This window comes from Paramisgurnus dabryanus, chromosome 11 (genome assembly GCF_030506205.2).
Source record: "Paramisgurnus dabryanus chromosome 11, PD_genome_1.1, whole genome shotgun sequence".
NCBI lineage: Eukaryota > Metazoa > Chordata > Actinopteri > Cypriniformes > Cobitidae > Paramisgurnus > Paramisgurnus dabryanus.
The window spans coordinates 38872653-38886087 of NC_133347.1; the positions used below are offsets into that span (position 1 = coordinate 38872653).

General features: G+C 37.6%; 5 long non-coding RNA genes across 5 annotated transcripts; 2 read left to right on the forward strand and 3 right to left on the reverse strand.

Moving 5' to 3' along the window:
* Positions 1 to 3595: 3595 nt before the first annotated feature.
* LOC135753300 (uncharacterized) lies at positions 3596 to 5113 on the forward strand. Its single transcript, XR_010533569.2, has 3 exons — positions 3596 to 4107; positions 4538 to 4674; positions 4998 to 5113. It is a non-coding gene; the product is annotated as an uncharacterized lncRNA (long non-coding RNA).
* Positions 4770 to 5600, reverse strand: LOC141282965 (uncharacterized). The gene is made up of 3 exons (XR_012337888.1): positions 5487 to 5600; positions 5303 to 5404; positions 4770 to 5192 (listed from the first exon to the last, which is right to left on the reverse strand). It is a non-coding gene; the product is annotated as an uncharacterized lncRNA (long non-coding RNA).
* Positions 5595 to 6575, reverse strand: LOC135753329 (uncharacterized). The gene is made up of 3 exons (XR_010533594.2): positions 6093 to 6575; positions 5716 to 5809; positions 5595 to 5619 (listed from the first exon to the last, which is right to left on the reverse strand). It is a non-coding gene; the product is annotated as an uncharacterized lncRNA (long non-coding RNA).
* A 2792-nt stretch (positions 6576 to 9367) lies between these two features.
* Positions 9368 to 10930, forward strand: LOC135753303 (uncharacterized). The gene is made up of 4 exons (XR_010533571.2): positions 9368 to 10263; positions 10361 to 10493; positions 10576 to 10679; positions 10790 to 10930. It is a non-coding gene; the product is annotated as an uncharacterized lncRNA (long non-coding RNA).
* Positions 10846 to 12524, reverse strand: LOC141282966 (uncharacterized). Its single transcript, XR_012337889.1, has 3 exons — positions 12012 to 12524; positions 11310 to 11446; positions 10846 to 10984 (listed from the first exon to the last, which is right to left on the reverse strand). It is a non-coding gene; the product is annotated as an uncharacterized lncRNA (long non-coding RNA).
* Positions 12525 to 13435: the final 911 nt, after the last annotated feature.

The window sequence follows — 13435 nt, forward strand, 5'->3', positions numbered from 1 at the left end:
TTGCTGTGGCTGCTTAGATTGACGCTCCTAACGGCTCACCCACCACGCTGTTTTAGGGGTAGGGCCGCCCTCCTTCTCCTGGAGGTTTCAAACGATTACACAGGTTAATTTCTGCAAGTTGCTCCACACCAAAATGTATACTCACAGCGGATAGCCTTTGTTTACGTTGTACAACAAGGTCGATTTTCTTCCTGCTTTACTTCTTCAAAAGTGCTGTTTAGACCAAGGTTCCTTCTACCCATAGGATTTTCCGTTCACTCCAGCAGGTCCGCCGCATACTACAACGAGAGAGTGAGAAATACAGACAGCCACCACATCTAGCAATGAGCACAGCTCCGTTCCTCAGCACACACTACGACCCAACTTGTCAGCACAATGCTCTCTTCGGGGTGCTCCTTGTCTCCACCACGTATCGCCTTTCTTTCGCCCCAGGCAGCTCCTGTCTTCTCTCCGCGCGCTCCGAGCGCAGCCCGGATCAACAGAGCCTGCGGGCTCTTCAAAAGGTACGTTTGGACTGTTCCTGCCCTAGGCAGAGGAGCTTTCCCCGCGTCGATCCCCCTCTCGTGCCCGACTCTCAAACTGTGCTTTAACTGCTCTTAAAATACTCCTCCGTGTACTCCAGTTATCCAATCACCCAGCGATCTTCTTAACTATGCACAGCTGTGCTTAATCGGCTGATTACAGCCTTCGCGAGACTGCCGGATGTCCGGTGTTTCTTTTCTCCGGTCTGGGCGGAAACATCCGGGCGGAACCAAACTTTCCCAATTTTTGGTTCCGCCCCGGAAAGATCGTCACCTTGTGACACACACATTTGGGGTGTTGGAAGGAGGCATCTTGGCATGTCCAAATCACCTAACCTGCATCCCTTTGGCCTGTAAGAGGAAATCAGAGTACCCGGAGTGTACCCACACTGACACAGGGAGAACATGAAAACCTCAACAGAAAGGCCGCCTAAAGATATGTGTACTTCTGACAATTACGGGTTTTTTCCGATTGCTAAACGACAGTGGGCACAACTGGAGTCACATGTGCAAAACTCTAAGTACAGTCTGCACAGCAGCAGTTCATGTGGACCAAACTCTAGTTCATTTTTCATTGCTTGAACACAGTTTTCAAAACTCTACACACTTATCCCATGACTTTAACCACAACCTGCACAATTTACAGCACTTTTTTCAAATGCTAACACACTGGTGTCAAAACTGGGAACCACACATTCAAAACAGAATTGATTTCAGCCTTGTGCCTTTCAAACACTGCTGTGGCCTGATGCTAGAGAGAGGCAGGAATAGCCCCTCAGTAGTATATAGCGGACCTGCATATGTCAAATAGTGTACATGCTGTCTAGTTTTTGAGAATCGTATTTTATGGGCGTTTTAGACACCGTCTGACCGTGATTGTTTTACGACGTGTCAATCAACGAGTTGTTTTTTCCTGTGTGTGTGTGTTTTTTGTCAAGCGTATGCTGTCATGTTTATTGCTGTCAAAAAAAGTTTTATTGTTTTAGACTGTCCAGTTTCTGTCAGTTGTCACGAGCGTCTCTCTCCCTCTCTCTCTCTCCCTCTCTCTCTCTCCTGCGCTTCTCAAGCCCCCAGCCCACAGCGGGGGCCGGTGTTCAACGGTCCTGTCTGTTTCTTTAGACGAAAGCCTGTATATTTTAAACTAAATAACATTTTAACCGCTTCACTAGGTCCGTGAGTCTTTTCATGACCTGCTCTCTAGCTTCACGCGTATTAAAGCTCGCTCACCGGTGGTGAGAGAACGAGCAGGGTGCGTGTACATATCGGTCGTTTTAAAATAAACTTAATAAATGTAATTCTGTCCGCTATGGCAAAATAAGGGTTTATTTTAGATTTAGGGGATTCTTTAACCAAGTCTCTGATTAAGACATGTGTATACGCGCACCGATGGTGACAGAATACGATGATGCGCACTTATATCTGACGTTAATAAACTTTTAAATGTTTTTAAGACGTCTTCATCCCATCTTAAGGGTTTATTTTTAATTAAATGCTTCTTAAAACCATAAGTGTATATTATACAATGAGTCTTATATTGTCTGCTCTGATAAAAGTATTATTTTAGATTTTAGGTGAAGTGGCTGCGTTTTATTTTATGACAAATTCATCTTGATATAAACGTTTGTTTTGTCAAAAGTTTCTTATAGACATTCAAGTATCAAATATTTTACATGTATCTGGTTAAACCTAAATCGGATATTATCTATTGAACTATTTTTCTGATCAGTCTCAAACTTACAGAAGCTTGCGCCGAGTGCACGTTCATATATCCCGTTAATAATCTTTTAAATGTTTTAAGACGTATTCACCCCATATTCAGGGTTTGTTTTTGTTTTTATTATTGGCTTCTTAAAACCATGTGTATATTATACAACGAATCTTATATTGCCTGCTCTGACAAAAATAAAGTATTATTTTAGATTTTAGGTGAAGTGACAGCGTGTATTTTACGACAAATACAGCTTGATATAAACGTTTGTTTTATCAAGAGCCTTCTTTAAAGTCACGCAAGAATCAAATATTTTAGTTGTATCTGGTTAAACTTAAATCTGCTATTATCTATTTAACTATACGCTATTTTTCTGATCAGTCAGCGTTCAGAAGCTGCTCCGTGAGCGTGTGTGTGTGTGTGTGTGTGTGTGTGTGTGTGTGTGTGTGTGTGTGTGTGTGTGTGTGTGTGTGTGTGTGTGTGTGTGTGTGTGAGATAATTCACAGCAGGGGCGGATTGTGAACTAGTTAGTCTTTTAAAACCGTGTTGGTAAAATGTAATATGGTCCACTCTGACAAAAAGTAAAAGGTTTATTTTAGATTTTAGATAGAGGACCAGCGCCTATTTTATGGCAAACACTGCAGGATCTAAAAGTTTGTAACATCACAAAATTATTTAATGAAATATTCAGTACGTGTATATTTAAGCAATGAATTGTATCAAAACCACCGGAGGTCGACAATTCTTTAGACTAAAGTCTATTTATTTTAAACTGAATAAAAGCTGATTCGCTTCACGAGATCTGTGAATCTTTTCATGCACAGGATTCTGTTAAGATCAGGGCTCCGACGTTTACAATAGAGAACATACGTGGATGCGTGTTCATATCTGCCGTTAAGAAACTTTTAAACGATTAAAGACATTTTCATCTCATATTCTGGGGTTTGTTTTAAATTAATGTCACCTTTAAACCAACTGTGAATATGTGGTTATTACACAATAAATGTAATTCTGAGTGCTCTGGCTATATAAAGGTTATTTTAGGCATATCATTATCCCACACTCACAAGATAACGATTAAAACACGTTATTGCATAGCGCAATAAAGCACATGCCCTCACATATCTATGGGTTTAAAAACAAACTTTTTAAAGTTTAAGACATTTTTACCCCATGTTCTGGATTGTATTCATAGTTGCATCTAACCTCCAAGTGTGAATATGTGTTTATTACACAACAAATGTAATTCTGTCTGCATTTTAGTTTGGCTTAGAACCATGTCTCTGATCTATGTCATGTTTTTAAGATGAAGCGCCCATGTGTGTTTTATGACAAATGCTATTCGATCTTAAATTTTGCTTTTAAAGAGCACCAATTATGCTAATAAATTAGCACGTTAGCACGTTATTGTAATATCCCATAGTACATACATGTTATTAAAACTTGAACTAATGCACTGTGAGTCTTATAAATTGCTTACATACCTCACCGATTTCTGCATGTCTGGAAAACGCTCGGTTTAGTTCCTGTCTCCGCCTCCCAAAATGTCTAGTGTATTCGGATTGGTCAGATGACTACTCAACTGTTATTGGTCAACTGGGTTCGGCGTGTGTTTGAAAGGTTACGCCCCTGACTACGCGTGGATTTTCCGGTTCTGACTGAGAGTCACAGGCAACGTAAACAAGCGCTATATTTCTCTATAAACGATGGTGTCTGTACTGCCTTACCACTTCAAGCTCGATCCAGAGAGTTCAGACGGCCGTTACGATGTAAACGATCTCCGTCAATGAACGCGATTGGATTTAACTTTTTTAGGTGTCCTTAGCTCTGCCAGAATGCTAAACGAAGACGAAAATGTGTTGCAAAGACATCCAAAAGGTAATTATAACGTACTACATTACTTTGCAAACTATATGGAAACACCAAATGTAGCACATAGAAGGTTTTATTTGAAATGATTATAAAACTATTTCACTTATTAACATTATTTTACTATAGTAAACTTTATTATAAGAGACCGCTTACATACTATATTACTGTGCAAACTATATGGAAACACCAAATGTAGCACATAGAAAGTATTTGTTGAAATGATTATAAAACTATTTCACTTATTAACATTATTTTACTATAGTAAACTTTATTATAAAAGACTGTTACATACTATATTACTGTGCAAACTATATGGAAACACCAAATGTAGCACAAAGAAAGTATTAATTGAAATGAATGTTCTACATTATTTCACTTTGGTAAAGTTTATTATGAAAAACTGCTTACTTATAAGTGCTATGTTTTTACTTATTAGGTTTTAAGGAGAATGCAACATGTTCCAGGGCCTCTTACCTGCGTGATTCATCATCCAGGTTTTGCACAAATTGTCTAAATCCCTACACACAGAACATTTATTGTACCGACTATAAGCCTTTGAGGTGCAGGACTAGAGTAAGTTTTATTACATTTTTAAACCAATAACACTAAAGTATCATTATAGTAACAAAGTACCCAAAAGAACAAAAGATGCAACTTAAAAGAAAATATAATAGTCAGTCAAAAGTTTTTTTTATTTATTACAAATATATATTTAAATGTTAAACAATATACAAATAAACATACTTTAGTAACCATATTGTGCTCTTGTTTCAAAAATTGTTCAATTCATTTCTTACAGCTATCTATTCAGATAAATGGCATATCAAAGCTTTGTCAGCTGGTGCTATCTAAGACGACACTATAAGGTTATCATCCTGTCGTGTGTTGTTCTCCAGATACGCTTGGAGCTTCCTGATCAGATCGGTCACAATTTTGGCTTTCGACGACCCCTGCACTGAAGATGGCATGCAATCACGTCCTCCTTTGAACGTCTCTCAAACTGTGATGCCAGGTCCATTGGAATCGGGGATTCCTTCAGCTTATCTTCAAATACCTCATCAAACACAAGCCTGATCACATCCTCCACATAACTGTAGAAATATTGCAGTCAATAAATCTTTTGTTTTGATCATTTATTTCCCTGCTTCATACATTAAGTTTTTAATTATGAATGTATTTGAAATAAAACATTACTGCTTACGGTGTGTCATTTGTGTTTTGGGAACATAGCCTTGTACTTTCCCTCTCCTGCTTTTGTTACGGCTTGGTGACATTGTAATGGATGGCTGCAAGGTACAAATACCTGTAAAATATAAACAAGCAATTAATTTATTGTAAAAGTAAATACTACTTTATTTAACACAGTTACTAAAATACTTAAATACCTGCACAGCATTCCAATAAATGAGAAAATCAATTTTTTTTGCTGCAAATCTGAAATCTCAGGCTACGGACGGCAAAGGCATCCACTGATGATGATGATGGAAACATTGGGAAACGATGCTACTGCCTGGGTTCCTATTATTATGCAGAGAAAAAAAACTTTGTCATCATCAGTTATACATTTAAGACTGGTAGTGGTTTCACTAGGTAAATACATAATATGTTAAACACCTTTGCTCCTCATATGCCAGTCTGACTCCTTGTACTGTGTGTTATGATGTTGCATGTTTGCATACAGTGTAGAAGGATGTGTACAGCTGCGAATCTAGGATATAGACAAATAAAACAAACATGTATTCAGTCAAAAAGAAATATCATAACAATAGAGTACAACGACTATAAATCGTAAGACTATTCATTAAAACGTAATAAAAGCCTGCATAATTCAACATACACGTGTGTAAATATGGTACGTTGTTTATGAAATACAGTATTACAACACAAAACAATTAGCTTGCAAGCTTAGCTCTACACGCACATTATGTTAATCTCCGGTTACCGGTTACGTAATGTACAGTAAAAGGCAAATAATAAACATGAATACTTACAGTCTGTGATCCAGAAGTGCACAGTAATCCAACTTTCAAGAGGAGACGTCGCGCAAATCCAGCTTCGGTTCATGAGAAGCAGTTATTGTGAAAACTCCGTGAACAACTTCTGACTGGAATTTTCCGGAACCGTATTAAACATGATGTCCTCTGTGGAAGTCCATAAAGTGCTATTTTGCCCTCGCATCTAAAGAGACAGCGTCTACTCGAGAGATTTAATCGCTTAAACAATGAAACAAGAGTTTGCAAACAGAGTCAAAGCAGGGACTCCCAACCTCCGCCATTTTAGCTCTCTTCTGACTCGGCGCTCCCCACCCCACCCTCGTCTTTGAGGGCGTACCCAAGCAAAGCAGAGAGGGCTGAACTATGATAATGTTGGTCTTATCTACGTCACTAATCCCAGGAAGTAAACTGTTGCCTTCAATCCGAGTGTTTTTTGTAGTCCTCGAACGTTAGAGACGATAACTCGCGTCATCGTTTTCTTTGAGGTATGTACTTTTTGAATATCGTTAGCATGTACTAATGCACACTTACACACAAAAGGATGTTTAAAAACGTGTATCCCATAATAGGTGCTCTTTAACATCCAAAGTTTCTTATAGATATTCAAGAATCAAATATTTTACATGTATCTAGTTTAGAGCTGCAACTAACGACTATTTCTTCTGTCGACTAATCTAGCGATTATTTTTCCGATTAGTCGACTACTCTAACGACTATTTTTTTTTATTAATACAGTGTTCTTTTTTTTGATTAGCTATTTAATCTGTTGGATAATCTGTTTTTCTACTTTGTCTGATCTGACAGTCATTGTTTGTTTTATTGTATTTTAACACAACTGAATGCTATTTTCACATATTATCTGTTCTGTTGTCAGACATATAGGGGCGGTTTCCCAGACAGGGATTAGACTAGTCCTAGACTAAAATAAATATAAGAGCTGTCCAAACTGAAAACATCTTGCACTGACATATCTTAAAATACATCAGTGCCCTTAGTTTGGCCTAAAAAAGCACACAAGTACTGTTTTTAGTAAGGCATGTTTGTTTAAACTAATTATATTTCTTAATTAAACTAAGGTCTAGTCCTGGTTTAAGCTAATCTCTGTCCAGGAAACCACCCCAAAGACTATTAAAATAGTGACTTAACATGACCCAATAACCTTGTGTTTAATCCAACCAGCTGTTATTTTAACTACCAAGTTACTAAAATCTTGATTTATAAAAGCGACATTGCAGACAATTCGACGCAAATTAAAAAATTGCCATTACACAGAGTTACTACAGAAGGCATGTGCGGGCATAGGAGAGAGAGAGCTTGCGCAGTGTATGTGGGAAAACACTGCTAACCTTTATGATAAACTCGAATCAGTCGTCTTCTCTGCCAGTAACATCTGACGTTTACGTGAAAATGCAAGTACACAGAGGAATCCGCATGGAATCCGCATGGAAAACACAGCCAACTTTTAATTCTTTCACTCAGTGTCATGTATGAGAGGCGCTGTCTAGGGGCTTCACGCAGAGAAAGAGAGAGAGCGCGCGTGCACAAGAGAGGCACCACCGAGCGCTCACAACAACAAATGAAGCCGTTTTAAATGAAAATAAAAATGTAAATGTTGCGGCCATTGTTGATTTTGTGGCGCACACAAACAAATCAATGTATGTATAACACTGCCAGGAGCAGAAGCCGCCATTAGGCGAAATTAATGTAAACAGCGACGCGTCGACGCATTTTACGCATGTCGACGTATTTTCATAGTCGACGTAATCGATGACGTCGACGCGTCGTTGCAGCACTAATCTAGTTAAACCTAAATCTGATATTATCTATTGAACTATTTTTCTGATCAGCCTCAAACTTACAGAAGCTGGTCTGTGTGTGAGAGAGAATTCACAGCAGGGCCGGGTTGTAAACTAGTGCCTTTTAAAACCGTGGTGGTAAGGTACGCTGATGCGCTCTTATATCTGATGTAATGCGCAAAATTTGCACGGGGGTTACGGGGGTCATGACCCCCGCAAAAATCAAATCCAGCTAATATAACCCCCCCAATATCATCACATCATTCAGATTAAAATAAATATGAAATATTACGAATGAACACTTATGTTCGTTTTCTTTATTAATTTCATTTGCCAGCAAGAAAGATAGTATTATATTTTAAATAATCTGTAATGTAACCCCCCACCGCACCGACAAGTTGGTATTACCCAACCCGCTTTCTCAAGTTTGTTCACTGTTTTGCGCGTGCGCAGTGGCTGGGATGAATGGTTGGAGAAAGCTGACGGTGCATGATGAAAAGGACAAGGCAGCTTGTCACACCGCGCTGAATGACTGATGATCTGCTTTTATTTCCTTTTTTATTCAAAATTTCACAAATTTGTTAGCTATATAGGATATATCTGAAGTTATAACTCTGATCAGATTACTCCTTGTGGTACCAGTCTCCTCCTCTGAGGCAGAGATGAGCTTTAGGTCTCTAAGTTAGACGATTAAATACTTGGTAGTACAAATCACAACGTTTTACGTCTTTTCTGAACACACGGTGAACAGCGCTATTTTTAGCCTTTCATTGATAAAACTAAAGCGTCTGATCTCCGTAGTTTCATTTTGAAAGCGTGTGAAAGTTGCGCGATCCTATTTCATCAATTGCGCTGAAAATTCAGAGAAAGCTCTAACATATACAAGTAAAAAACACTGTGCAGTACGTTTACTTGCTAAACAAGCAGTGGACTCTGACATAATATTAGTTTGCGTCCATATAAACTCATAATTACTCCCGCTCGCGTTTGAATGACAGCAGAGAGACTCGCCAACCCGTCTCGACAGACCACCCCCTCACAGTATTCAGGACAGAAGTGGTCGAAAGTGGACAAAAGAGACGGATTTAAATACCAGGTGTACAGTAAACGTGATGTTTTTCCTCTCGTCCACTTGTGATCCGATCGATGAAAACACATCTTAAAGAGCACCTATTATGGGATACACGTTTTTAAACATCCTTTTGTGTGTAAGTGTGCATTAGTACATGCTAACGATATTCAAAAAGTACATACCTCAAAGAAAACGATGACGCGAGTTATCGTCTCTAACGTTCGAGGACTACAAAAAACACTCGAATTGTAGGCAACGGTTTACTTCCTGGGATTAGTGACGTAGATAAGACCAACATTATCATAGTTCAGCCCTCTCTGCTTTGCTTGGGTACGCCCTCAAAGACGAGGGTGGAGAGCGCCGAGTCAGAAGAGAGCTAAAATGGCGGAGGTTGTGAGTCCCTGCTTTGACTCTGTTTGCAAACTCCTGTTTCATTGTTTAAGCGATTAAATCTCTCGAGTAGACGCTGTCTCTTTAGATGCGAGGGAAAAATAGCACTTTATGGACTTCCACAGAGGACATCATGTTTAATACGGTTCCGGAAAAATCCAGTCAAAAGTTGTTCACGGAGTTTTCACAATAACTGCTTCTCATGAACCGAAGCTGGATTTGCGCGACGTCTCCTCTTGAAAGTTGGATTACTGTGCACTTCTGGATCACAGGCTGTAAGTATTCACGTTTATTATTTGCCTTTTACTGTACGTTACGTAACCGGTAACCGGAGATTAACATAATGTGCGTGTAGAGCTAAGCTTGCAAGCTAATTGTTTTGTGTTGTAATACTGTATTTCATAAACAACGTACCATATTTACACACGTGTATGTTGAATTATGCAGACTATCGTTTTTTTTATCGATGTTGGTTTAGACATGTTTACAAACTTGCTAAGTTGCTAAGCTAAATACAAATACAAATGCCAGCTAAACTGTTACCAGTAAAATTTGTTCTCATGATCAAACTCAAGAAACTCTAAGTACAGATGATTTGTTTAAAGTTATATGTATTTTACTGTTGTATTTACTTGAAGCTTTCTTAGATTTTGAAACGAAGTAAACACGTAATGTGTGTTGCTAATGTTGGGCCATGTAATATGTAATACATTAACGTTTTAATGAATAGTCTAACGATTTATAGTCATGGTACTCTATTGTTATAATATGTCTTTTTGACTGAATACATGTTTGTTTTATTTGTCTATATCTTAGATTCGCAGCTGGACACATCCTTCTACACTGTATGCAAACATGCAACATCATTACACACAGTACAAGGAGTCAGACTGGCATATGAGGAGCAAAGGTGTGTAACACATATGATGTATTTAGCTAGTGAAACCACTACCAGTCTTAGATGTATAACTGATGATGACAAAGTTTTTTTCTCTGCATAATAATAGGAACCCAGGCAGTAGCATCGTTTCACAATGTTTCCATCACCATCATCAGTGGATGCCTTTGCTGTCCGTAGCCTGAGATTTCAGATTTGCAGCAAAAAAAATTGATTTTCTCATTTATTGGAATGCTGTGCAGGTATTTAAGTATTTTAGTAACTTTGTTAAATAAAGTAGTATTTACTTTTACAATAAATTAATTGCTTGTTTATATTTTACAGGTATTTGTACCTTGCAGCCATCCATTACAATGTCACCAAGCCGTAACAAAAGCAGGAGAGGGAAAGTACAAGGCTATGTTCCCAAAACACACAAGTGACATACCGTAAGCAGTAATGTTTTATTTCAAATACATTCATAATTAAAAACTTAATGTATGAAGTAGGGAAATAAATGATCAAAACAAAAGATTTATTGACTGCAATATTTCTACAGTTATGTGGAGGATGTGATCAGGCTTGTGTTTGATGAGGTATTTGAAGATAAGCTGAAGGAAACCCCGATTCCAATGGACCTGGCATCACAGTTTGAGAGACCTTCAAAGGAGGACGTGATTGCATGCCATCTTCAGTGCAGGGGTCGTCGAAAGCCAAAATTGTGACCGATCTGATCAGGAAGCTCCAAGCGTATCTGGAGAACAACACACGACAGGATGATAACCTTATAGTGTCGTCTTAAATAGCACCAGCTGACAAAGCTTTGATATGCCATTTATCTGAATAGATAGCTGTAAGAAATGAATTGAACAATTTTTGAAACAAGAGCACAATATGGTTACTAAAGTATGTTTATTTGTATATTGTTTAACATTTAAATATATATTTGTAATAAATAAATAAAAAACTTTTGACTGACTATTATATTTTCTTTAAAGTTACATCTTTTGTTCTTTTGGGTACTTTGTTACTATAATGATACTTTAGTGTTATTGGTTTAAAAATGTAATAAAACTTACTCTAGTCCTGCACCTCAAAGGCTTATAGTCGGTACAATAAATGTTCTGTGTGTAGGGATTTAGACAATTTGTGCAAAACCTGGATGATGAATCACGCAGGTAAGAGGCCCTGGAACATGTTGCATTCTCCTTAAAACCTAATAAGTAAAAACATAGCACTTATAAGTAAGCAGTCTTTCATAAAAAAAGTTTAACATAGTGAAATAATGTAGAACATTCATTTCAACAAATACTTTCTTTGTGCTACATTTGGTGTTTCCATATAGTTTGCACAGTGATATAGTATGTAACAGTCTTTTATAATAAAGTTTACTATAGTAAAATAATGTTAACAAATGAAATAGTTTTATAATCATTTCAACAAATACTTTCTATGTGCTACATTTGGTGTTTCCATATAGTTTGCACAGTAATATAGTATGTAAGCAGGCTTTTATAATAAAGTTTACTATAGTAAAATAATGTTAATAAGTTAAATAGTTTTATAATCATTTCAACAAATACTTTATGTGCTACATTTGGTGTTTCCATATAGTTTGCACAGTAATATAGTATGTAAGCAGGCTTTTATAATAAAGTTTACTATAGTAAAATAATGTTAACAAGTGAAATAGTTTTATAATCATTTCAAAAAATACTTTCTATGTGCTACATTTGGTGTTTCCATATAGTTTGCAAAGTAATGTAGTACGTTATAATTACCTTTTGGATGTCTTTGCAACACATTTTCGTCTTCGTTTAGCATTCTGGCAGAGCTAAGGACACCTAAAAAAGTTAAATCCAATCGCGTTCATTGACGGAGATCGTTTATATCGTAACGGCCGTCTGAACTCTCTGGATCGAGCTTGAAGTGGTAAGGCAGTACAGACACCATCGTTTTATAGAGAAATATAGCGCTTGTTTATGTTGCCTGTGACTCTCAGTCAGAACCGGAAAACCCACGCGTAGTCAGGGGCGTAACCTTTCAAACACACGCCGAACCCAGTTGACCAATAACAGTTGAGTAGTCATCTGACCAATCCGAATACACTAGACATTTTGGGAGGCGGAGACAGGAACTAAATCCGAGCGTCTTCCAGACATGCAGAAATCGGTGAGGTATGTAAGCAATTTATAAGACTCACAGTGCATTAGTTCAAGTTTTAATAACATGTATGTACTATGGGATATTACAATAACGTGCTAACGTGCCAATTTATTAGCATAATTGGTGCTCTTTAATACCAAGTGTAAACAGACCCCAGTTTACGCACAACTATGACACAGCAGAGGCTGAACCATGTTGCAGTGTGTCACATACATCAGGACAAATTGGACCTTTTAAAGGGACACTTCACCCATTTGCATTAAGCTTTGTATGTTAGAAACTCAGTCATTTTGTTGAATGGTCATGCATCATTCCCTCTGTTTCCCCTGATACAGGAGAAATATGGAATTCAGTGTTGCACTTCCTTCCTTTAATGATGTAAAAATCATCATTTTGCATCATTGAGGAAGTCCAATATCTTTGTAGAGGGGATGAGACTAAAACACTCCTTTTCTCTGTCAAATAGGCACCAAATTTTAAATTTATGTTACATTTTGACTACAAATATGATCCACTTTTAATAAAGATGAATGTTTCCACGGGTGAAATGCTCCTTTAAGTAAGAAGTCAGTGTGTGCACAGTTCATTTCTTTTACACCAAGACGTAAACAGGTGTTTGGTGCTTTTATCTGAATGGTATGTGTGTTAAGTTGCAGCCTTATATGTTGTCACATACAGTACCTTAAATGTAATTTACAGATAGGCCTTCTTTTGTATTTACATGCTTTTGTTTAGATTTTGTTAGTGGATGGTGAGTTTTTGTGATGCCCACCAATATGTGAAATCTGTTCTGAATAAAGGTGCAAGCTGCACTTCAGTGTGCCACCCATTGTGTAATGTATTGAGAGTTGAAGTGTTCATAATACATTTGCTGCATGTAGGTGCCAATACAGTGATTCAATTGATTAATCTTTAAGTTCTTGTTTCTTTTTTGATAAAATATTGAACACAAAAAAATGTGGAAACTGCCACTGCTGGCTAGTGCTTAAACACTTAATTTGTGTCATTATGGCATAAATAGTCAAGTGAACAGCTGCAT